At 39.0% G+C, this 27,555-nt stretch overlaps 1 protein-coding gene across 1 annotated transcript in view; it reads left to right on the forward strand.

Annotated features, from left to right (window-relative positions):
• The first annotated feature begins 955 nt into the window (after positions 1-955).
• Positions 956-27,555, forward strand: part of CSMD2 (CUB and Sushi multiple domains 2) — a 735,331-nt gene continuing 708,731 nt past the window's right edge. Inside the window, exon 1 of the mRNA XM_032227842.1 lies at positions 956-1,164. The gene's annotated coding sequence lies outside the window, so the exon portion shown is untranslated. The remainder of the gene's footprint in view (positions 1,165-27,555) is intronic.

Genomic DNA, 27,555 nt, shown 5'->3' on the forward strand with positions numbered 1-27,555 from the left:
CTATTATTATTATTTATTATTATTATTATTATTATTATTATTATTACATTGATTAAATGTGGCGTGCCGTATAAAAATATCACTTGTACTTGTATCACTATATATAATCAGAATCATTGACAGATAGAAGATATGTTTCCTTCCTTCAGATGTTAAGGTTAAGAACACTGGTTTAGCTCCCATGAGAAAACTCTGTCTTGTTCTTTTAAATCCCATATTGGCTCTTCTCTTTTGACAAATAACACTTTTGTAGAATTTCACAATAGCCAAAATAAGTAATAGCAATAAGTCAAGAAATTAAACATGAGCCTTGGTGGCGCAGTGGTTAGAGTGCAGTACTACAGGCTACTTCTGCTGACTGCTGGCTGCCTGCAATTTGGCAGTCCAAATCTCACCAGGCTCAAGGTTGACTCAGCTTCCATCCTTCTGAGGTGGGTAAAATGAGGACCCAGATTGTGGGGGAAAATATACTGACTCTATAAACCACTTAGAGAGGACTGTAAAGCATTATGAAGCAGTATATAAGTCGAAGTACTATTGCTATGTACACATTAGTTTTAAATAACTGAATTTAAGGGTCTTCTATATCAACCTAGTAGTTTGAAAGCACATAAAAGTGTATGTAGAAAAGTAGGGACCACTTTGGTGGGAAGGTAACTGTTCCGTGAGCTTTTGGCATTTAGCCATGCCAGCCACATGACCACAGAGATGTCTTCAGACAGCTCTGGCTCTTCGGCTTTGAAATGGAGATGAATACTGCCCCCCTCCCCGAGTCAGGAACAACTAGCACATATTTATGAGGCTTACCTTTACCTTTTTACAACTGTACCAGGGACTAGTCACTATATCCTTGATATCATTCTCCAATAGTTCTTGAGTTGCCTATATGAAATGCTAGAAAAATGATGCCATTTTAAATATGCTTTGTATTTCTTCTTCTCTCCCAGCCCAGAACTGCAGTTACATTTTACAAGGTCCAAACGGGACAATACAAAGTCCGGGATTCCCGTACGGCTATCCAAATTATGCAAACTGTACCTGGACAATCACCGCCAAAGAGCAGAACAGAATACAACTTGTTTTCCAGTCCTTTGCGCTAGAGGAAGATTTTGATGTCTTGTCTGTTTATGATGGGTTGCCCCAACAAGGAAGTCTAAGAACAAGGTATGGAAGGGGAAAAAATCTCTATCAACTGCAGCAGGAAATGTTCACATACAAGATATCTGTTGCCTGGATTAAAACACATAGATGGAGGCTCTTATAAAATGGGGTTTCATTTGTCTTTTATGAAGTTATCTAAATTGTCTGGATTCTACACACTTGATAAGGGCTAAACAAAATACTACTAATTTCAGTGCTATGGTGTGATCAGTACAGTTACTACACTGCTTGAGACTTTTAATGAAATTAATCGGGTGATGACAACCTATTCTTAGAAAGCCAGTTGAATCCCCTAACCATATTCCTCATTTTTGGAAACTTTGCATTAGTACCTTTGAAAGAGGAAGAAATATTTCAACCTTTCAGCATGCCTTTAAAGTGATTAAGTCCTGCCAAATTGGTGTGGACTCTTTAGAAATCACATGAATAAACTTTCAAGGATGATCTATTTTCAAACTAACCTTTTCGGTCTATCAACGGAGCACTCATTGCTCTTGTAATCAAACCCATCCATCTTGCTGCTGGTTCTTCTTGTATTCCCTCCTTCCACTTTTCTCAACATTATGGATTTCTCAAGGGAAGTTTGCGTCATGTGTCTAAAATATAATGGTTTGAGCCCGGTTGTTTATACCTCATGTGAGAACTCAAGATTGATCTTTTTAAAGAGCTGTTTTTTTCTCTCCCTGGTAATCTATGCTATTTTCATGAGTTTTTTCTAACACCAAAGTTAAAAGTGTCACTAGTCTTTCTATCATGTTTCTTTACAGACCAACTTTTATATCCATAGAGAATTACAGAGAAAACCATGCTAGTACAGTGTTGATCTTAGTACAGAAATGTCACAGTATCTGATTATCTTTTCAAATGTTTTCCCTGCTATCCTATTAAGTGCTAATCTGCTGCTTATTTTTTGTCTGCTAGCTCCTTTACAATTAATATTCAATCCTAAAAGGCAGAAACTATCTATTAGTTAAAGGTTGCATGGTCAATACTAGGAATGATTGTTGTACTTATGTTTGGTCTTCTTTATATTTAATCTAGCTTCCCCTCCCCCAGTATAAACCTTTACTTTTATTATTAATGTTTTTAGATTATTTGCATTTTAGTTAATGAGAGCTATATTATCAGCATTGCAGAAATTATTGATATTTCTTCTTCCAGTTTTAGAAACATACTCATATCCTTTTAATCCTGTTTTCCTCAATATATTTGCAACATGCAGTTTAAATAAATAAGGAGAGAATAAAAGTCAACACCCACCTCATGATTCTCTGTGTAGAGATATTAAAGGCTTGTTGCAGTTTCAGAATCAAGCAAATTCTGTAAGAATGGAGATATTCTCCCATCACTGCTTGAGGCAAGAGACAACTGGCTGAATTTCTGTGTGATTCTGTTTTGTACACGAAGTCAGATGTTGACAACTTGTATTGGTCTCTTCTGACTTTGAAGTACAAGGAATATTTCTCAAGTGTTACATTATCCAAAAAGCCATTTGCTCCTTGGTGTAACTTCCAAACAAATCCCATGGCGACTTAGTGCCTCAGTGAGCTCAGCTGGAAGAATCTGAGTTAAAGAAGTAGAAATGATTGTGAAAGCAGCTCCATTGGTGAGAGAGAGGAATAGAATTCTGATAATAAAAAACACCCATGTCTACTGTTTCTAACAGCTAAGGGCTTCCTTCCTTCGTTCCTTTCTTCATTCCTTTGTCCTTCCTTCTTTCCTTCCTTCATTCTTCCTTTCCTCAATAAAAAGTGACAAATAAAATCTAGGCAATTTGTTGTGGTGTGTGGCCCAAATTGAAGCAATCTCCAGTGATTTAGGGAAGCAGAACAATATTTTAGCTTAACTTAAAGTAAAAACACATTAAAATGATGCTATTAATTTCTGTTCTTCAAAGGAGGCAAACATTTTAAACACAGATTTCCCAAGTGTTGAGAAGCTAGGAACAATAATATTAGCAGTTTTCTGGAGAAGTGTGTTTCAGTATATCACAACAATTGAGCTGGGTTAAGTAAGAATTCCAAAACTGGATGGATGTGGAAAACTAGTTGGTTCTGCCCGCCATAAGTAAAAGGTGTTCCTGGACAGTTGGTTCCATTTCTTCAAGCTAGCAAGATATTTAACCTAAAAAAAAAAGAATGCCTTCCAAATTCAGAAGAACTCTTTGTCAAGGTTGTTGCCTTTCCAACAGTTTTCTTTGGGGAAATTCTATTCAAACAGAATTGGTTCTGTGGTGAAGGAGTTACTGAAAATTAAGCCATGTTTTATTATATGCCTTTATTGTAAGGATAAAGATGCCCAGTTACAATTAATAACTCCCTAATTTGTCAGATTCTCAGGCCATGTAGATTCATTCTATTTTCTTGTTGTCTGACCAACATGGTGTTTTATTCTCTGAATATGGCTAGGTTTTGCATGACAACCTGTAAAATAAATTGTGCCTTGAACATATTGGTTTTATAATAAATTTTATTGTGGTTTTTTTGATCCATTCCTTTAATAAGAAAACAGACTATTAAAGGAACAGCCCTGCATTTCTAGGGAAAATGGAGTCCAAGATCCACCGTTGGTTTGGAAGATTTCTACTGTACATGTGTTTAAAATGCAAACTATAACCAAAACAGTTTGTCTTCCTATTAAGTGAAGGATATTGAGTTTCAAATGGAGGGACAAGGTGTATACAGAATTTGTGGGTATTAGCTCCCATTTCATGAATATAAATGGATAATTATTAAGATTTTATCAGAGTAATAAGGAGCCTTTCCCTATACTGCTTGTTTCTTAATCAAAATTTCAACTTTAATTATCCTGAAAAATATCACTACAAGTTTTTTTAACAGAAAAAAGAATAAGTAGGGAGTAAAATAGAAATAGTTGTTCAGGAAAAAAACATTTTGGACATTCTTACATATATCCAAGATTACATCTAGCAAGCAACCATAAAATTGAACAATCAGTCCTTTACACATCGTCAATGAACAGACAGATGGAACATCTCCAAAAATTCCAGTAAATTTATATACTTTCTTCTATGATACGGATTTTGAAATGCATGGAAAGCAATATTAATAAACATTATTTAAACTTAAATAAAATGAAATGTACAGCTTAATCCCATTTACTTTTTCAGCTCCATTTAAATTCAGTACATGACTCTTATCCCAAACAATGCTCATCCATGTAACATACCCTGTTTCCCTGAAAATAAGACATCCCTGGATAATAAGCCCAATCAGGCTTTTGAGCACATGGATTAAAATAAGCCCTCCCCTGAAAATAAGCCCTCCTTGAAAATATTGCAAGACAACAGCAGCCATTAGGTGACCATGGTTGCTGCCTCCAGTACCTCAAAAATAATAAGACCTCCCTGAAAATAAGGCCATGTGCTTATTTTGGGAGTCAAAAGAAATAAGATCCTGTCTTATTTGGGGGAAAACATGGCAGGTTATTAGAAAACGTCAAAAGATTCACATATGTTTGGAACAAGTCTACCCTTTTTTCAGGATCACAAAATTGTGGACCTGAAATTGGAGAGCAACATGATTCAATTTTGATGGCATGAAATTTCAAATAGGGCATGGGAGCAGTTTGTTTCCTGGAGTTGTTCTGCCTCTGAGTCCCCTTAAGTCTCCAGCAGATAAGAAGCCTAAAGGTCAGTTTTGCTGAGAAAGTCCAATTTTAATGGTTGGTAGAATGTTTGTTGATGAACACATTAACAAAGTTGGAAGGTCCTTATAGCTCATCTAGTCCACCACCCCCGCTCAAGCAGGAGACCCTACACCATTTCTGACAAATGGCAGTCCTATCTCCTCTTGTAAGCTTCCAATGATGAAGCTCCCACAACTTCCAAAGGCAACTGTTCCATTGCTTGATTGTTCTCACTGTTAGAAAGTTCCTCCTTATTTCTAGGTTGAATCTTTCCTTGGTCATTTTCAACCATTATTTCTTCTCTGGTCTTCGGGTGCTTTGGAAAATAGCTTGACCCCCTCCTTTCTGTGGCAGCCTCTCAAGTATTGGAAGATTGCTATCATGTCTCTCCTGGTCCCTTTCTTCACTAGACTAGCCATGCCTGGTTCCCGTAACTGTTCTTCATATGTTTTCATCTCCAGTCCCCTAATAATCCTGGCTGGTCTTCTCTGCATTTTTCTAGAGTCTCAACATCTTTTTTTTATAGTGTGATGTGGTGTGTGGTGCAGTAAGGAAGATTGATTTATATATAATTTTTTGTTAAAATTTATATGCCATCCATCTCACTATCCAAAGTGACTCTGGGCTGATATCAAAGGCTGATTTCAGAAATTCCATGCTAACATCTTCCTTCATTCATATCACATTTCTTGAAAGTCAACATAATGAACATTCAATGACTTGACTTAAAAATAGAGCAGATTCAAAAATTTGCTAGAGAACATTGTCATCTCAAGAGAATGTTTGGGTTTTAATTGTTGTTGTATGCCTGAAACATAAATATTACAATGTTGTTCTGTATCCCAAATATGTTTGGAGATATAAGAAGCTTAACCGTGTAAGAAAAATAGTTTGGAAAGCATAATATCCTCCTTGTGTTTTTTTAAATATTTTTTTATCCTCTGCCTTGTTTCTAGTAACAATTTTTCCACTGCCTTCCCCTTATTGTTATTTTTTCTAAAGCAATTGAAAGTAAAGTAGGATATTTCTTTTCTAGGTCAGCAATTATATAAATATATTTTGTGGTACTCCTCTTTTCTCTGCTTTTGAAATGCATTCAATTCATCATCAAACTCCCAGCCTGGAGATGGATAACTGTATGCCATTTATCAAAATTTATACCAGTTATTGGCCAAAAATGGGGAGAGAAAGAATCGTAGGAGAATGTTTTTGGAAGGAAAAAATGGTACAGTAGGGCCATACATAAAACAGTCAAAGACTTGTAGGAGTAATACCATTTCAACAACAATCTATGAACAGTTATTTTTGGCCAAAAACAATTAGGAAATTCAGTATTTGGAAAAATACTGAACCAAAATCTGCCATTTACTAAACTGGAAGAGTCAGCCCCATCTGTTCCCCACCACCCCAGAAAGTTGTAAATTGATTTCAAGTTTATCCTGGCACTGTCTTTGAGGTTGCTTAACATTAAAAGTGGTAGAATACTAATGATGTCTTGACTTTCTCCAATATATTTGTTCCTCACCCTCCAACCTTGTTGATTGTCCTCTCTTCCTAATCTATTGCCCCTTTGAAGAAACTCCCTCAAGATCCTCTTGAATAAGAGTGTGCAAAGGTAATTCAAATCTGAACCACCCTAAATGCAAAATATATCATTTCAAGCTTAAAGTAGTTTTTTTTCCAAGAGAAAACAGCTGTTTTGCATTTGAAATAGATTGTTTGGTTATTTTGAAGTGCTTTACGCTCCAAACGAACTGAAATAATTGAAGTGGATGGTATTGGATCCGAAATAATTGTTTTACACTCAGTATAGCTATCTTTTTAATAAACCATCTTGGATTCAGAACATTTTGCACACTGCTGTTACTGAACCACAGGGAGCCAACAAGCAGGAAAAGACTGGATTTAAAAAAAAACATTTATTTATACTCACATCTTGAGTACCTCATAATTAAATGAATGCAAGAATATCACCATCATACATGAGAATATGTCCTCCATTTCTCCCTTGGAAGGCATAATGAAAGATTCTTTTCATCACATTGAATGAGAACTAATAGAAAAAAAATACAAAGTGATTTTTCTGCATGGCACTAAATTGGAATAATCAAATGAGCCAATACTTTACATTCAATACAGTAGAATTAATCCATTGATACAATGCCATATATGTGTTTACTATTTCTGATTGTCTATGACATGGGTCCTCAAACTACAGCCTGAGGGCCACATGTGGCCCACCAAAGCCATTAATAAGGTCCGCACAGGACCACAAGGCTGCCCTGCCCACATTGCCACAGCCATCCTTCGGCCCCAGGAGGTCAAAAACAGGTGAAAATGGCTTGTTTTTGGTCAAAACCCAGGCCATTTTCTCCCGTTTTTGCCTGCAGAATGCTTCTGGAGGTGAAGGAAGTGAAGAATGTGGTGTACAGATGTGCCAGGAGGCCAAAAAATTGGCTCATTTTTCACCTCCCCCACTCCATTAGATGATAGATGATACATAGATAGATAGATAGATAGATAGATAGATAGATAGATAGATAGATAGATAGATAGATAGATAGATAGATAGATAGATGCTTGTTGATTGGAAGCTCCTTGGGCTGAGAAGAATTGCTGCAAAACTGAGTTTCCTGAAGTGGACCACTAGATTCCTAAACAACTAAAAAAGCAATCTAGGAAAAAGAAAAGTCAACCAAAAGAGCAACATGCAACAAAAGCAAATAAAACACCCTCAGGAGCCAAATAAATTATAGTTTAATTTGTGTGCATTGTTTAATGGATTATTAAATTGGCCACACCCACCTAGTCACATGACAGGCATGCCCACCCAGTCACATGACCATCTAGCCACACCCACCCAGCCGGTCCAGCCCCCAACAGTCTGAGGGACTGTGAATTGGCCCCCTGTTTAAAAAGTCTGAGGACTCCTGGTCTATGAAGATTCTCAGTCATCCAGGTCATGGTGGTCCCAAAGGTGCTTTTTTCAAGAGGCAACTGGACTTTCTGTTTTTTCTTTGAAGACATTTCGCTTCACATCCAAGAAGCTTCTTCAGCTCTGACAAAAGACAGAGCTGAAGAAGCTTCTTGGATGAGAACCGAAACACCTTCAAAGAAAAACAAGAAAGTCCAGTTGCCTCTTGAAAAAAGCACCTTTTGGACAACCATTTCTAATATATTAAGAAGAAATAGTGTGCGAGTGATTGAATATTCTTTCTATTAAGTCTTAAATAAATCCTATTTCTGGAATCTGTAATAACAACTCTCAGTGAGTCAGATTTCATTCAACATATACAAAAAATACTTTTGCGTTGCCGGGAAGTGAGTGCCCCCCACTCATTTTTCTTCTTGCTCCAAGAGGAATTGTTTTTGGAGAGAGCTGCCTTTGAGTCAGTGTTAATTGTTGATTTCAAAGCAATTAAACACAAAACAGATGATTATAACGTTTTAAAATAAAAAGATTTTTCTTATTTAAAAAAAGATCACTGTACCAAACTGTTTTTCTCTCTGCTTACACCTATGATGATCAGAGATGCGCATACTGGTACTTGGATCTGTACAGGGAAGAGAGAGAGGAAGAGAAGTGGGGAGGAAAAATACTCTGTCGTCTTTATCTTATTTATTTCCAAATAACATGGTGAATCCATAATGATTCTGAATTACAATAAGGAATAGATATACACTCCACCCTGCCCAGGGTTTGCCTGTTTCTTTGTTTTTCAGTCTCATGATAATGCTGGCTTGCTTAAATTATTTGGAACTTCGTTGTAGCGCAAGGAATAGTCTGCTGTAAATATACATTGGCTTTATTATTTCATACTGCAGGTTGAATTACGTATATAGCTTTATGTGTTTATGCTGCATAAAAGCTTTCATCATCAAGCCTTGCTTTCCCTATCTCTATATTATTGTAAGAGGACACAGTGGCTAAGATGCTGAGCTTGTCGATCGGAAAGGTCGGCAGTTCGGCGGTTCGAATCCTAGTGCCATAGTGATTTCCTGTTACTTGTCCCAGCTTCTGCCACTAAGCTTCTGCCAGCAGTTTGAAAGCATGTAAAAAATGCAAGTTTTGGTTGGAAGGTAACAGCATTCTGTGCACCTTCGGCATTTAGTCATGCTGGCCACATGTCCATGGAAAAGTCTGGGAAAGCTCTTTGGCTTTAAAATGGAGATGAACACTGCCCCCTAGAATCAGGAACGGCTAGCACATATGTGCAAGGGGAACTTTTACCTTTATATTATTGTAAAGATCAATAGTTAAAGCGTGATACTCGTCTAATGGATATGAGCTGGAGTCTGTAAATTTTGGCATGACCTCTGCCTTGTCAGTTATATGTTTAGTTTAGTTTAGTTTAGTTTAGTTTATTGGTCTTGTATGCCGCCCACTCCTGAAGGACTCCAGGCGGCAAACAATAAACAGAGATCATCGATCAGCGCGACCAAAGCAGTTTCCGTGCTGTAACCAGGCCTGAAACCTGATTGAAAGGAATCCAGATCCAGTTTCTCTGAATGCTTTAAAGATTTATAATAAGAATGATAAAAACACAGAAAGCCTGCTGCAAATGCTGCAATTTATCTTTGCCTTCTAACTAGCAATTCTGTCCATGCTCCATCTAGCCATTTTCCACAAGGCCCTGTTCCGTTTTCTAGTATTTTCACTGCTCTTTGCTTATGGATATTCATCCACCCATTTTTTCTGGCTGTTCACAATCTTCACTTTTCTCTCTAAATGTTTATTCTTAAACAAAATCTCTAAAAATGTACTACTTCAAATCTCATTGTTTCTCCCAGAATGCCGATAGGCTCTTTCTCTGTGATCTCCTTTTTTACTTACTATCTGATGGCATGCAGGCCCTGCATTCTATATCAGAAGGAGTGATGCATGTTTGCTCCAAGATGGGAACAAAAACCTCTCTTATTTATTTGCTTTTGTGGTTCCTGTTCAGATTTGATTTTTGATTTTATTATATTTATATGCCGCCCTTTTCCCCCGAAGGGGATTAACACCACTAACATCACAGAGAAGATATTCACTAGCATTTTTACAGTAAGATTAGGAGTGAAGTAGCATCTTTTATGCATTATTCAGGGATGGTCTATTGGCAGTGGCAATTGCTGCAATTTGATGGCAGAATTGAGACCGTGCCAGAAACACACATACTTTGTTAATATATATCCTTCTCAAATCTGTGAACGAATGCTGATGGAATTAGGAGAATCAGCACCTTATGCACTACTGCCATGGTGAAATTGGGTCTCCTTGGAGGATATTTTAGCTGATGACAGACATTTTATTATTGTAAGAGGGTTTTTTTAATTGAACAGTTGTGTGGTTAATTAACTGAAAGATTATCTCCTAAATTACATAGTTCCTGTACCGATTAATCCTTCTATTAACGATAGAGAACTTGGTTGACAATAATTTCCAGTTAGGGGCCATAAACCTAAAAGTTCATTATGTTTTTTTTTTAAGTCAGATGCTTCTAAATACATTTTTTCAAATGTCACATTTCTTCCATTGCTTCCTTTATTTTATATCACTTCAAATAAAGAAGAACAAAGGAAGTTCTGAGCAGGTGGCAACCCCTGACTGACATTGTCTGAGCTCATAAGCAAAAATTTGACTTGAATCAGTGAATCAAGATTTAATTCAGGCTGAAAAGTTGGGGGAAACAATCCTGGAGTTTGGCTTAATATATAGTTTTCTTCAGAAATCTCTAAATGGTTCAAATGTAATTCAGTCACATTTGCCATAGGGAAATTCTAGGTTTAACTCTGAATTTCTTTTAGGATATATTAATTGTCTCTCCATCCATCCAACTATCCACCCATTCCAGAAGGATAGTGAACTATTTCTATGATACCAAAAATTCTGCATGACTGTATCTATGTGGGTATCTTGATTTGAGAACATTGTATTTTTGACTGAATAAATGATTGGTTTGGATACAATTCCAAGTCTACTGTAATGAGACATCTCAATTCATAAAAAAGGAGTAGAGACCACCACCAAATTAGTTTTAGTGTAGTCAGCAACCTCTAAACTATATATTGGTACAACAAGTTTTTGGACTGGATTTCAACTGAGAACATAAGCAGACCAATTTCAGGTAAGATGCCTCTCTTTTTGATTATGTTTAATTTTTCAACTTTCAGTTGAAAAATATTCTACCAAACCCTGCTTAGCATTTTATATTTTATTGCCTTAGGTGAGCCGTAAATCTTGTCTCTGTGCTCAAATTATGGGAGAAATCGAAGAATACTTATACGTATTTACACGCATGCATAAAGTCCATGGGAATTCCTAAATGAAGATGCCTGTAATGTGCATGGGCATTACTCTACAAGAAACAGATGTGTGACAAGGGTGTATTCCCACTCTTCCTTTTAGGTTGCTTATCAATCTTTTTGTTGCCAAATGGAATAATCCAAAAATGGGAAATCATCTCTAATCTCCTTCATGCTGATGATGCTATACTGTTTTCACAAGGATTGATCTGCTTCCTAAGCTTACTGAGTTCTAAAAAAAAAAAGGAGCTCACAATGGAAAGATTTTTTGGGGAAAAAAGCCATCCTTCAAAACCAAGATTATATTGTTGTTGTTGTTGTTGTTAGTTGTGAAGTCATGTCCAACCCATCAAGACCCCCTGGACAACGTTCCTCCAGACCTTCCTGTCCTCTACTATCCTCTAGAGGCCATTTAAGCTCACACCTACTACTTTGCTGACTCCATCCAGCCACCTCATTCTCTGTAATCCCCTTCTTCTTTTGCCCTCAATGTTTCTCACCATTAGGCTCTTCTCCAGGGAGTCTATCCTTATTATTAGATGGCCAAAATATTTGAGTTTCCTCTTCAGGATCTGGCCTTCTAAAGAGCAGTCAGAGTTGATCTCCTCTAGGACTGACCAGTTTGATTGCCTTGCAGTCCAAGGGACTCACAGAAGTCTTCTCCAGCACCACAGATCCAACACCTCAATCTTTGGCGCTCAGCCTTTCTTATGGTCCAACTTGCACAGCCATACATTGCAACTGGGAAAACCATAGCCTTGACTTTTGTCGGCAGGGTGAAAAAAATCCTCCTCCAAAACCAAGATTATGGTGCTTGCTAATTGTCCTAAGTTATATGTATGGCAGTTAAACAAGCACCTAATAACAGCAAGTTAAGGTATTCAAGTATTTAGTCAGTGTTTTCCATGTCCTTAGTAAAATCCCATGCTGTCATCCTCCCAGGTAAACCAGACAGGAAATATGATTATCAGAGCTAATTCTACTTTATGATAAGGCTGCATTAAAATCTTGTAGTTCTGAAGATACAGATTTCCATTTTTACTCATCCAATCAATGAAGGCATTTCGTTCCTAAATTTGTTTCACTGACAGTTAAGCAATTGTGGACTCCTTTTTCTAAAGAGGAATTTACCATGACATGTCTGATTGTTTTCTAAGCAGCATCTTCTCCCCTCATCCCCATGGTAATTCTCACTTTTCCTTAGATATGCCAACTACATTATCATCCAGATGGGCTATGAATGCACATTAACCAATCTTAAGCTACATGTTATTGACTTGGAGATAGAAACAGACCCCAGAAAGTATTTTGGAACCACTCTGCTCATTTCCAACTTGCTAGGTCATTTACCTAGATAATAGTCCCCAAATCCAGAGTGGTTTTTCTCTTCCAATGAACCATTTCCCAACAGCTGTTACTGAGAGGAAATACTGGAATATCCATTTGAGTATGGAGTCCCCTTTGCAGTGGGGCAACTATCTCATGTTGCATTGTACTACTTGTTCTATGCTGATAGTCACTAGGAGTTGTTAAATAGTCCTTGACATAAACCATTCATTTAATGACCATTTGGAGGGAGGGAGGGGGAGAGGGAGATGGGCAACTGAAGGACTGAGTTGGGACTTTTTATAAGTAAGGAAGAGGTCATTATGGAAGGACACCCTGCCAAAAAAGTGATTATAGTCAAGGCTAGGTTTTTTCCAGTTGCAATGTATGGCTGTGAAGGATGGACCATAAGAAAGGCTGAGCGCCAAAGAATGGAGGCTTTTGACTGTGGTCCTGGACAAGATTCCTGCGAATCCCTTGGACTACAAGGCAATCAAACTGGTCAGTCCTAGGGGAGATCAACCCTGACTGCTCTTTAGAAGGCCAGATCCTGATGATGACACTCAAATATTTTGGCCACATAATGAGAAAGAAGGAGTCCCTGGAGAAGAGCCTAATGCTGGGAACGATTGAGGGTAAAAGAAGAAGGGGATGACAGAGAATGAGGTGGCTGGATGGAGTCACTGAAGCAGTCAGCATGAGCTTAAATGGACTCCAGAGGATGGTAGAGGACAGGAAGGCCTGGAGGAAGGTTGTCCATGCAGTCACAATGGGTCGGACACAACTTCACAACTAACAAGGACAACCATTAAGTAGAATGTTTCCATTCATTCAGTCTTCTGTATCCTGATTTTGTGGACTTGAATAAATACACCCTGCTGGTTGTCAACTGGCAGTCTTAATGACTGCTATAATTTGTATGAGATACAATCTCTTCTTCTCTCAGTCCCCACCCATTATGAAATACAGTTTGTCTTCATCTGTTTCAGTTTCCTGTCTCAATAATTTTGTCTCCCACATGCCAATTTTCTTAATCAGTCAATGGCAACAACCTCTCATTCTGAACTCTCATAAATTGCCCAGAGGTCTGTAAAAATATATTGAGAAATGGAGTCAAACGAGTAAAAAGATATGTTTAGCTTCATCATTTTTTGTTCTGTTAAAAAGGATCATCTTATCATTGACCCCAAATACTGGAGCTAGCTAGTTTTACAAATGGTTGCTTCCATATTTTGCAGAAATGATATGAAGATTATATGAGCAGGATTCAGGCCAATTTTTAAACATCTCTTTACTGGCCAAAAAAAAAAATGAAACGCAGAGAGATACAGAAAGAGAGAGAGAGAGATTTGATGATCACTTTAACCTTCCATTAGCATGACTAATGAGCAGAGAGAATGAGCAGAACTGAAGGATAAAAATTACTGTTGAAATGCAAAATACATGTATTTTCAAGAGTAACAAGAAAAGAGAATTGTAATATATCCTGATATGTTTCCATGGATTTCATAAGCCTTAACAGATGCAGCTTAAAATTCTTGCACAAAATTCAATGTTGGTTTTAGAGCTAACTTGAGTTTATAGACATTTGGAATGAAAAGGTTGTTTTTTTAAATAGTGCTATATTTCTGGGCTCTTTGTAGGGTCCAGTTCAGTGATGATGCTACCTATCTTGGTAATCAAATGTCTGCAAGAAACAACCAAATTAAGAGAGCACCAAAGACGCCACAGTTCAACCCTACCCTATAAATATTCTCCTGTATTGCTATTTCATCTGTCCTTAAGCCCTTAGGCAGTGGTGGCAAACCTTTTTGGCATTGAGTGCCCAAATTGGACATGGTGCATGCATGTGCACATGCTGGAGCACCAGAAGCCCAAAGACCAGCTGGCCATCGGACACATGTCTTTTTTTGGCCATTTTTCAGGCCATTTTCAGGCTGTTTTCCAGACGTTTTCTGGCGCCCATGAAGACCAGCTGGCTTGTGCACACGGGCATCCAGAAACCAGAAGAGCTGATGGCAGTGGTGCATGTGCCCACAGAGAAGGCTCTGCATCCCACCTCTGGCACGTGTGCCATAGGTTCACCATCACAGCCTCAGGAGGACTATCATATTTTTCGGAGTATAATGAGACACCTTTTTCCCAAAAAGAGGGTGAAAATCTGGGTGCATCTTATACACTGAATACAGCATTTGTGGCCTCCAGAAACCCCACCCCCTTCACAAAAATGGATGTGCCAAGGGTTTGGGAGGCCTACAAAGTGCTCCTGAGGCTGGAGAAGCCAAAAATGAGCAAAAAATGGGTCATTTTTTGCTAGTTTTTGCCCCCCCCCCCAGACCCCAGGAGCACTCTACAAGCCTCCTAATGGCTATGCATGCCCTTCTTGGGGGCAAAAAATGGTCCCATTTTCATGAAATAGGTCACTTTTTGCTCATCCCCCCCCCCCAGCCCCCAGGAGCTTTCTATAAGCCTCCTGAAGGCTATGCCTGCCCTTTTTTTGGCAAAAAATGGGCTCATTTTTGCAAAAAAACAGGCCTGCTTGTTTTTGCCCCCCCCCCCAGCCCTCAGGAGCACCTTGCAGGCCTCTCAAACTTTCTGCATGCCCTGTTTTTCACAAAAAATGAGATGTGCAGAGGGTTTGGGAAGTCTTCAGAGTGCAAACTCTTTTTTTAAAAAAATTACCTCTTCAAAATCTTGGTGCGTCTTATACTCCAAAAATATGGTATTTGAAGAAAACTGTCCACAGAATTCTCTAAAGCCAACCTGTTGATCAGTGATGTGTTAGGCTATGGTAGATTTTCCACAGGACTTTTACGATTAGTTGTTAAAAATTAATGGACACAGTCAAATATGGCAGTATGGCTAAAGATTTAACAGTTGTACAAGCCTGCAATTATAAACAATAATGTTGAAAGGATCATGAATCCCTTTTACTTCAATTGCTTATGGTTTGTTTGGCAAAATCTTTCTCTCAATAGTCTGAATACTATCTTCTCATTGATACACATGGATTTTTTTTAAAAAAAATCATTGATTAGATAAAAGTCAAGAATAATGTTCTCAGCTAAATGCCTAACCAAGCTTCAGCTGATTCCTTTCCTTCTTTTGGACACTATTTTTTAGAACAGTTGTATTCTCTGCAAACCTATGAGCAGGCCAGCTAGGATCTATGCTTTCCAGTCGATTAGTTCAGTGGTACTGATGAGTTACTAATATTTGAACTATACTATACATATAACACCGTGATGGCAAACCTATGGCACGTGTACCCAAAGTGGCACGCAAAGCCATATCACCCAGCATGCACAGTCTTGCCTGTTTGTTTTCTGGGATTCTGGCGAGCATGCATGCGTGATGATTAGCTGTTCTTTGCACATACGGCAGTGCCAAAAACCATGTGTACCAGCCAGCTGATTGTTGGGTGTGCATGGGCACCAGAACCTGGAGGTTCGGCTTTTCCAGAGCACGATCCCTTTACATGCGTGGCAGTGGCAAATACCAGCCTGTGCATGCATACCGGCCAGCTAATTGTTGAGTGCGCATACGGGCTTGAATCCAGAAGTCTTGCTTTTCCAGAGTGTGGCCCTGATGAGCACGCACGTGCAATGTTTCTGTGCAGCCATCACTGACATAAAACATAGCTCTTTCTGTCTGGAAGCTGGATCTTCCAAGTTGAATAGTATATAAAAACAGATGCACTTTCAGTTGAATCCTCAGGATGCTTAGGTTTTTTGTGTAAATGATCAGTAATGAATCCTTCTTGCAGAAATGGCCAAATGGTGAGGCTGGGGGGAAATTATCCATGTTCCCATGAGAGGCCTAACAGATGATACTCCATGAAATACAATCCAATTTGTACTGAGTGGCATCTAATAATCCTTTAAAATATTGTTTGGGGCTGGGGAGCAGAGAGGTAACAAGCCATCCTGACTTCTTCCAAGTATGTAATTCAGTCTTGAGGTTTCCCCCCCCCCCCTGTGATGACAGTTCAGTCTGAATTATCTTTTGATAGAAATAGGAATAGAATAACGGAAGGGATCTTGGAGGTCTTCTAATCAAACCCCCTGTTTAGGCAGGAAACCATATACCATTTCAGACAAATGGCTATCCAATCTCTTCTTAAAAACTTCCAGGGTTGGAACATTTACAACTCCTGGAGGCAAGTTGTTCCACTGATTAATTATTCTAACTGTCAGGAAATTTCTCCTTAGTTCTAGGTTACTAGGAAGCAAGAAAAAATTCCTTTCTGAAATTCTGCTAGTGTTGCCCTCTTAATATACTGGCCTGAAAATTTCCAGGAATTTTCTAGAAGTTCTGGATGGTTTGCAGTCCCAACAAAATTAAAAAAGCACTTGGCTGGGAAAGGCTGAAATACTGATTTTTTGTTTGTTTTGTTAGCAACCTCTAATGTTCTTGAGGAGTACTAGGGAATGGTGAATACAGTAGATAAATCTATTGATTTGTCTATTTATTTATTTTACATGATTTGTATGCCACTCCAGTCATAACATTCTGGGCAATTTGCCTGGGCTGAAACAACCATAAAAGCTCAAAACCACTAAAAAATAAATGATAGATTAACTCAGCCAGTAATACATCGTGCCAGAATCCCTAATTCTGAGGAAAGAGGAGTTTCCCCCTCCCCTTTCTTTCCTGAATGTTAATAGGAGGGGTCATCTTTACATTAGGGAACCAGAAGGATAGACATCAGGAAGGAAAGTTGCTCCTTTAGTTTTACAGCATATTTTATAGAACATGCCTCAGAAGTGTAGACTGGGTAGACTGCATTTGAATGGATAGGATGCCTTTCTTATAGCCCTGGATTGGCTGTGCATCAAGGAACAGGGAGGACTGAGTGCTTAGCAACACAGGAATTTGCCCAATGTAACCCTGCCAAGCCATGACATATCCTACTTCTTGAGATATGCATCGGGCACCGAGTTATACAAAAAACCATGATAATAGAAGTTAGATCACTGGTAGAAGCAAATAAGGGGGGGATTTCTGTCAGTCTTACTACCGGTTTGCAACCCGCCTGCGCACCAGATGCGGGCTGAGTGTGTGTGCGCTGCTCAGTGTAAATTGTTCTTCGTGCATGGACAAAACAGTTTACAGTGAACTGTGCATGCACAATCACTAAAAAACAAAATGGCGGCACCCAGCAGCGACAAGGGAACCAGTTCGGGGGTGTGGGAGGCCTGGGTCGCTGCCGGTTCTGCGACCCAGGCCTGAATTCCACTACCATTTCTCCCAAACCTCTGAAGCAAATTCCAATTCTTAGCAAAGCAATTCTTATAGAAGCAAAAGCAATTCTTACAGAAGCAAGTCAAAGCAATTCTACTGACTCGACTATTATGTTCCACTAAATTCTACTTATTCTATTATTATACAATTGTATCACAGCGGCCAGTTGTTTCACCGGATTTGGCATTGGTTACTAGTCGGGCCCCACCCAGGGGCCTAGGACGTCGTAACGTATTTTGTTAATATGCGTGCAGATCCAAGCAGTGCGGCTTTTTGCATTTGACTGATGGTGATTTTGTCAATTTTTAACTGTTTTAAATGTAATTCCAGTGCTTTTGGAATAGCACCCAGTGTGCCAATTACCACTGGAATTACCACTGCTGGTTTGTGCCATAGTCGTTGAATTTCGATTTTTAAGTCCTGGTATCTTGTGATTTTTTCATGTTCCTTCTCGGCGACCCTGCTATCACCTGGTATTGCGATGTCTATGATTGTGACCTTATTTTTCTCAACCAGTGTGATGTCTGGTGTATTATGCGCCAGTATTTTGTCGGTTTGTATACGGAAATCCCACAAGATCTTGACCATCTGATTTTCGGTGACTTTTTCAGGCTGATGTTCCCACCAGTTTGTTGCTGTTTTAATATTATAATTTTTGCACAAATTCCAATGGATCATTTGTGCTACTGAATTGTGCCGCAATTTATAATCAGTCTGCGCGATTTTTTTACAGCAGCTGAGTATGTGATCAACAGTTTCATCAGCTTCTTTGCAAAGTCTGCATTTGGCATCATCAGAGGATTTTTCGATTTTGGCCTTAATGGCATTTGTGCGGATAGCTTGTTCTTGCGCAGCCAGGATTAGTGACTCTGTTTCTTTCTTTAATGAACCTGTTGTTAACCATAACCAAGTTTGTTCACTGTCCACTTTATCTTTTATTTTTTCCAGAAATTGGCCATGCAGTGCTTTGTTCTGCCAACTCTCCATTCTTGATTTTATCACATCTTTTCTGTATTCTTGTTTCGTCTGTTGGGCCTTCAGTAGATTTTTGTTCTTTACTTCGATTAATAGATGTTCTTGACTTTCTTTTAAATAATCAGCCAGTGCATGTTTTTCTTCTTCAACTGTTTGCTTCACTTGTAATAATCCTCTGCCACCTGATTTTCGGGGCAGGTACAGTCTATCAGTATCACCACGTGGATGTAAACTGTAGTGCATTGTCATTAGTTTCCTGGTTTTTCGGTCCAAAATGTCCAAATCAGCTTGTGTCCAGTTAACTATACCAGCTGTGTACCTTATAACTGGTATTGCCCAGGTATTTATGGCCTTGATTGTATTTCCACCATTCAATTTAGATTTCAAAATTTTCCTAACTCTGTTGGTGTACTCTCGCCTGACAATAGTTTTTACTTCTCCATGCTTGATGTTATCCAACTGCAGAATGCCTAAGTATTTGTAGGCTTCATTTTCTTTGCATTTAATTAATTGGCCATTGGGCATTTCAATTCCCTCACATGCAGTGATTTTGCCCCTTTTTATGGATACAGTGGCGCATTTTTCCATGCCAAACTGCATTGAAATATCGGTGCTGAATACTCGGACTGTGTTTGTCAATGATTGGATTTCTATTTCTGACTTTCCATAGAGTTTCAAATCATCCATATATAGTAAATGTGAAATTTTTTCAGCTTCTTTGGCTGTTTGGTAGCCTAATTTCATTTTTTTAAGATTACTGATAGTGGGATCATTGCGATGATGAAGAGGTGAAAGTGAATCACCCTGGAAAATTCCTCGCTTGATATTAACTATTCCGTAGATCTCATTCCCTACTGCCAACTCAGTTCTCCATTGTTTCATCGCCTTTTCAGTAAAGGATGTAATATTTTTGCTAATACCAGTTGTTTCTAAGCATTTTATGATCCAACTATGTGGCAGTGAGTCAAATGCCTTTTTGTAATCAATCCAGACCATATTCAAGTTCGTTTTTTCTGTTCTTACAATTTTCTAATATCATTTTATCAATTAGAAGCTGATCTTTGGTGCCCCTGCTCCTTCTTTTGTTGCCTTTTTGCTCTACTGGCAAGATGTTGTTTGTTTCCAAATAATCCATCATGTTATCTGCAATAATGCCTGTGAGTAATTTGAAGGTTGTTGGCAAGCATGTTATTGGTCTGTAGTTTTCAGGTGTTGTTCCTTTAGCTGCATCTTTCTGAATCAAGTATGTTTTTCCAGTTGTCAACCATTCATCAATTTGGCCCTTTTGTAAAATTTCATTCAGTTGCCTGGCCAATATTGCATGTAAACTGGTCAGATATTTGAGCCAGAAACCATGTAATTGGTCCTTTCCAGGTGATGTCCAATTCTTTACCTTTTTAACTCGATTTTTGACCATCTCAGTTGTTATTTCTAATACTTACATTTGCTTGTTGCCAATGCTTTTCTCAAAGTCATGTATCCACTTTGCTTCCTTGTTGTAGTCCTTTGCATTTTCCCACAATTCTTTCCAGAATTCAACTGTGGCCTGTTTTTCTGGTTTTTCACTTTTGGTGTCACCATTTACATTAAGACTTTGATAAAAACGCCGTTGGTCTGATCGAAATTGCTGATTTTGTTTATATTGGATGATTCGTGCCTCATATCTTTCAATTTTTCTAGCTGTTGCTGTTATCTGCTGTTTTACAATCTCTACAGCTTCATTGATGTTTTTTGTATCCAATCTATATCGTCTGATTAGCCGATCTATGATTTTGTTGTTTTTAAGCCGTTGCTCATGCATGTTCTTTAAGTTACTAGCATCTGCCCTTAATTTTTTGATTTTTTGTTCTAAACGGATTTTCCACTTTGGCTTTGATGCTTTTTCTGTTGTGTGACTAGGTACTTTAATTTTAATGCCTAGTTCATTAGTGACTATTACAGCTGCGCTGTACATTAACTGGTTCGTTTCCAAGATGGATCCCGGTTCAATTGTTGAAAACACTGCATTAACCATTTTCATGATAGGGGCCAAAATTTTCTTAGGCACAGTTTTTAGTGATGGTAAACGTTGCCTTTCCTCATTAAGCAGAAAATGCTCCATGATCTTATCCTTCAATTCTTTTTGTTTTTGAGTTAGTTCATCAGTTGGTTCAGTGATAACTGGTTCTAGTGGTGGTGATGTTATTTCCTCCCCGAGAGCTTCTTCTGGGAGTTCTACTATAATGTCTTTAGTTGTGTCTTGAATATCAGTTATTTCCGCTTGTGATATTGTTTTTTGGGTTTTGCAATTTGCCTGAATTTCCTCATGTTCAACTTCACTAAACACTTTATTCCGTATAATAAATCGCCTTTGATCTGCTAGTCGTTGTTCACTAACATTTGAATCTGGATATTGTTGTTTCCATAATTCATACATTCGCTTTAAATAGCCTCTTTTTTCTAGCTCTGAGTTGTAGTAACAGGCCATTATGGCACGGTTTTCATCTGCACTATATTTTTGTCATTTTGTTGGCTGGTCCACTTGTAGCCCACTTGTCGACGGATGTCCAGGGACCCCAACATCCGCCGCGGCCCTTGTTAACCCGCGCGACGACCGATGCGGTATGGAATTCTTATTTGTTTTTTTCACCATATTGTATGGGTTGGCGGGGGGTTTTTTACGGGACCAGATGCCAACCTGACCCCAACCCTCCTCCTTTCTCATCCGGGCTTGGGACCGGCAACGGCGGAGTTATTCTATTATTATTATTATTATTATTATACAATTGTATCACAGCGGCCAGTTGTTTCGCCGGATTTGGCATTGGTTACTAGTCGGGCCCCACCCAGGGGCCTAGGACGTCGTAACGTATTTTCGTAATATGCGTGCAGATCCAAGCAGTGCGGCTTTTTGCATTTGACTGATGGTCTATTATTATTATTATTATTATTATTATTATTATTATTATTATGTCCCTTCATAGGTTTAATAAATTACAAAATATAATTACAAAACTATACGAAGGGAGAGGTTTCATGTGTGGCTGTTTATGCATCTTATAGGTTTGACCTTGAAAGATTCCTAAGCAAGAAATCTCTTTAGCTGCTATACTTCACTTTTATCAAAATTAATGACTGTCTGTGAGAGGCAATACAATTTTAGTAGATCATTGAAGATACAATAAAATTGTGGAGTGCTTTTGCTAGAGATATCAAATAGAAAATTGACAAAACTTCTGCCCCTATTGAATTTAAATCATTGCTCATGCTGGTCCTCTTGGCACCAGGAGGAAAAAAAAGAACAAAACTGCTGAGAAATGCTGTTGTACAGTTGGAATAGAATGCTTAAGGAAGGAAACACCAGTCCTGTTTTTGCTTTTAGAGGAATGAAGAAATTGCTTGATGTGATCTTCCCTAGCCTGGTGCTTTCAAGAGATGATGAGGTGCTATCTCTGAGACTTGCAGTGCCAACAAATACGAAAGGCATCTGGCATAGTAAGTCTTTCTGATAACATTTTTAGAACTGGAAATTTTACCGTCCGCCAGTGGTGGGATTCAAAAAAAAATTTCTACAGGTACTGTGGCCGTGGCTTGGTGGGTGTGGCTTGGTGGTGTGTCAGGGGAAGGATACTGTAAAATCTCCATTCCCTCCCCACTCCAGGGAAAGGATACTGTAAAATCCCCATTCTCTCCTGATCAGCTGGGACTTGCGCGGCAGAGAATAGATGGGGGCAGGCCAATCAGAGGTTGTATTTACTGGTTTTCTGACTACTCAAAATTTCTGCTACCAGTTCTCCAGAACTGGTCAGAAACCTGCTGAATACCACCTCTGATTCCAGCTAGAAAACTGTGGGAATTTTTTGGGATGTGGGATAACAAAGCCAGATGCAAAACACAGTGGTGTGATTGCCCTTTAAAACAATAAATTGTACCTGCCTTCTACAGATCTTTAGTTTAGGCCTCAGGATACTGGTGTCCACATCAGAAAGACTTGTGTTATAGGAGTAGTTTCCTTCAGGCTTTTGGAAGTAACCAGTGTTGTATTTAGAACAATTATTTTATTTTACTTTTAATGTATTTTAACCAATTTCGTTGTATTTAAGTACAATGACAATAAAGATTATACTTATACTTATAGAAACGTGTTCTGACCCCCCGGCCTGTGAAATACACTAGAACACAGGCTTGGCTGTTTGCCACTACTCATTACTGAGATAACGATTCCTTTGGCTGAGGCCCAGGCAACTCATGTTCAATACAGTAGTTCTGCTGCAACCCAGATAATTCAAACAAAGCAACCCAGAGAGTCCAAACGAACAGACACGGCTAGAATACACGGATAGATTTATTCACTACTAGTGTTTCCTGCAAAATGTCCCCTCCCAACGCCTTACCTATAATCTCTCTTGGGAGGGGCCAATCAACAACCACCTGGGCTTAATCATCTTCATGTGAGACTGCCTATGGAGTTGCTGCTTCCATTTCTCAGCCCTTCTCATCTAGCATCAGGGACAAGCTGCCTTTGATCTTTCCCACTGCTCCATGCCTCAGGCACCTTCTGGTGGCCAACCAGCCTCTCTGGTCCCTGCTCTGAGTCTGAACCCTGCATAGGATCCTCCACATCTTCCATGGCAGACTCATATGGCTCCTCACTATCCAAGTCCATCAGCAGCTCCACCAGATCCTGCGGGGCCACAACAGAAATGTATCTACTTTCTGGGGGGGGGGGAAGAGAACAAGCCATAGGGCCTTGTGAAAAGCAAATTCATCGGTTTTCTTGTGGGAAATGGAGCATTTCTATCAGCCATTTTGTGAGAAGGCCATAACATGCTTTCAAAAATACGGGATGGGCTTTCTTGCGCATTAACTAAACCTCCTGCAACTCATAAATTGATCTGAACCCAGAGCAACATCATTAAAAAATGTACTGTAGGGAAAATAATGAGCACTTCAGCAGGAATAGTAAATTTCTAATAGAGACTTGGCCTTGACCTCTGAAAAAATAAAACCTTCCCATGGTGAGCTCCTGGAGGATTTGGAAAGTCCTCATACTATTATTCAGAGGAAACCACCAAAAGATCAATGAATTCCAAAGTGAAATTAAGTTCTGTGGCAGGGGGAATACGATCCAAAGTTGTCTTCAGCATTCCAGAAGTCCCAAGTCTCCTTGAGTAGAATGAGTAACACATAGCAGATTAGCACACAACATTTGGTAAGTCTTACTTATCTGATTATAGTGTAGAGGAACAGGAAGATGCAGGTAGTCCTTGCCTTATGACCACAACTGACCCCAAAATTTCTGTTGCTAAGAGAGACAGATATTAAGTGAATTTGCTTCATTTTATTACCTTTCTTGCAACAGTTGTTAAGAGAATCACTGCAGTTGCTAAGTTAGTAATGCCATTGTTAAGTGAATCTGACTTATCCAATGACTTTGCTTGTCAGAAGGTCATAAAAGAGGATCACATGACCCTTGGGACACTGCAACTGTCATAATATGAGTCAGTTGCCAAACGGCTGAATTTTGATCATGTGACCATGGAGATGTGTCTGGTTGTAAGTGTGAAAAACAGTCATAAGTTAGGGTCACTAAATGAGCTGTTGTAAGTCGAGGATTACCTGTAGATTTTAAGGATCTGGGCTTGTATTGTATATATGATTTTTTGTTCAAACTTCATGTAATTCCTTTCTTAGAATATCATGTGAGATGGTAATATATACCACAAAAGATAAAAGGCTATAACTAAAACAGCACTGCCTCTATAGTCTCACTCTTTCTTTCTTTCTTTCTTTCTTTCTTTCTTTCTTTCTTTCTTTCTTTCTTTCTTTCTCTCTCTCTCTCTCTCTCTCTCTCTCTCTCTCCCTCCCTCCCTCCCTCCCCCCTCCCCACTCTCTCTCTTTCTTTCCCACCTAAGCAATCTTTCAAAATGTGACATCTGTCATCTCTCTAAGACCTGATTGACTAGTGTCCAATTCGGAACAAATCTGAGGTTATTTTTTAGCCTTCAATTATCCCACAAATTCTTCACAGCAGTCCAAAAGATGCTTTTCCAAATCACACTTCTCCCAAAGAATCCATATCTCTTAAAACAGGATTTCTGGGTGGGATTTTGAGTATGCAGTGAAAGCAGCGTAATACTGTTTCACCACTCTTACTGCAATGGTGTAAGATCCAACCTGAGCTCTTACTCCATTTCGTTATATTAATTCCCTGCCTTTTGCTAACAGCATTTCAGATGTTTCCTCCGATGTTTTTCTCCTGCAGCTCTTTAAGGAACCAGGGAGATTCTTTCAGTGAATAGGAAGAGAAACAATCCTATCCAAGGCCCCTTATCAGTGGTGGGATTCAGGTTTTTTTACTACTGGTTCTGTGGGTGTGGCTTGGTGGGCATGGCTTGGTGGATGCTTCACAGGGGAAGGATACTGTAAAATCTCCATTCCCTTCCCACTCCAGGGGAAGGTTACTGAAAAATCCCCATTTCCTCCTGTTCAGCTGGGACTCGGGGGGCAAAGAATAGATGGGGGTGGGGCCAGTCAGAGGTGGTATTTACAGGTTCTCCAAACTACTCAAAATTTCCGCTACTGGTTCTCCAGAACTGGTCCAGAACATGCTGAATACGTCCTCTGCCTCCTATTCATATTCTAGAATGCAACTAAAACATTGGTGGGACTGGTCATCGTAGCCTAAGAAAATTCCCTAACAGCCTTTGTAATCCAAGAAGGTTCTTCGAGTGTCTGAGACAAATTGATCAAATAGTCCAGATTTAGATTTGGAGGTGAATGATACCTGTCACTTCTATAGTAGTCAGAATGATCTGATGGTAAGAAACTGTCACTGATAGTTGACACACAGTCTTGACCTGATTATCCAGGTAAACACAGGGCATCATTAATCAGATTACTTGGATCTCAAGTCAGCTGTTTTTTAGATTTGTATACTGATTTTTATTTAGGAATTCAAGATGATACAGACAGGCCCTTTCCTCCACATACACACCCCATATATACATATATACAACTTTTAAAACTTTTTTACAGCCTTTTTTCCAATATTAAAACACTAGAAATCTGGACAAAGAAGTCCTTTTGAGAGGTAAAAGTAATTCTAAATGAAGCCATTAGAATGCTATTAAAAGGAGAATGTACCAGCGAACCATCTTCTTCAAAGAATCTTAAAATGTTTGAGATGGGGGGGGGGGAAGCAAATTTAATGGGCTATCATTCATTCCAGATTCTTTCACATTGTTGCTTGCAATGATTCAACCCAAAATGCATACACGAAGTGAGAGAGAAAACAAGAAATCCAAACATAAATGGATCTGATTCATTAAAATAAGCTGTTGAGTGAGATTGGGAGGAAGTGAAGCATTTTGCTGCAATGACCTGCAGGCAGTAATGCTCTATTTTGACATTACTGATTGTCTACTGCATATTCTTCTGGCTAGAAATATAATTAACCATTCTGTCAGGCTCACTAGAAGGATCGGCTTGTCAACATTCTCTCAAATTGATGCTTTGGTTGCTTAGGAGAAAGAAGCAAAACAGAAACAGGTATGTGCATTACAGGGCAAATAAAAAGGAAGACCACATGTATAGTGATTCTGCAAGCACATTTGTAGAGCAGTGCTCTGAAGACAGCCCATCAGAAGAATAATTATTTAACAGGCTCCATTTTAAAATCAATTTAACAGAACTGATTGACATAGGCAGGACAGTGGCTTCTAGTGTAGGGTGCTTCTGAGATAAATCCTTAGGCAAATTGGTTGAAAATGTCATTCAGTGCCACTTATCAATTACAACTAAAATGGCAGTTTAGCTTGTCCTAATCTGTATGCCTTGCAGATGAGTTGGAACAGCTGCCTCTTTAATTTCTAGCTGTTGGGCATGGAGGTTGGGGAAATGGGAGGTGTATTTTCAATATACATAGTAGTGTACCATGTTGGGGAGAGCTTTCCTCTCCATGTAATTTTATTAGTCAATTTCTCTCTTTTCTAAGTTACAACACATGGCTTGGATTTATTTAAGAAGGGAAGTATTTGAATGTAATTTGAAGTTGTTCTTACAACGTGCAAATAAGGATTATTTATTGATATTTTTACTTATCCTATGATATTTGATATTCCAGATGCTTGGACATATGGACTAAGCCTTAATATTTTGAAAGCCTTCTTACTTTGAAATTCTTACTTTCCATTTATTCCTCTGATAAAACTGTGAGGGGCTGAACACTCATCTTTGAATTCATTTGCAAGAAATGTGATTTCTTGGCATGAAATGTGCTCGTGTTCCATACCCACTAGGACATGGGTGTCAAACTCGATCACATCATGGGCTGGATCATGACATATCACAATATTTTTTGGTTTTGTGGAGCTGGGGTGGGCATGGCCTGCATGTGAGGTCCCCACAGGCCGCCAGTTTGACTGGCCTGCACTAGGGTCTTCACAAGGAGCAAATATTGTAGAGAATCCAAAATTTGTATTGAGCAACAGAGTTGGAGACACCGTGTCCAGCTGGCATCCTACCAGATGCCCTTGAAAGAAGAAATGTCTATAGTTAAGCCAAAAAACACTAGGGAAGCAATATTACCTTAAAAGCTGTTTGGTTGAAATTCAGTGCTGAGGTAGCATCGTGTCCTCAATCCCCCAGGATGGACAATTTTCCTTCTCATCTGATTTTCCTTCTCCTAGAACAGGGTTGTCAGACTCGCCTCATTATCACGTGACATATCAGGACTTTTTTCCCCTTTGCTAAATCGGGTGAGGGTGTGGCCAGCACATGGCACATCCAGCCTGTGGGCCATGAGTTTATCACCCCTGTCCTAGAACTATAATAACACATCTGTTACAATCATAATTACAATCATGGCATGATAGGCAGGAGCAAAACAAGCTTGATTCTGGAAATTTTATTGGAATTTGCAGTTATATATAA

This window comes from Thamnophis elegans, chromosome 12 (assembly GCF_009769535.1).
Source record: "Thamnophis elegans isolate rThaEle1 chromosome 12, rThaEle1.pri, whole genome shotgun sequence".
Lineage (NCBI taxonomy): Eukaryota > Metazoa > Chordata > Lepidosauria > Squamata > Colubridae > Thamnophis > Thamnophis elegans.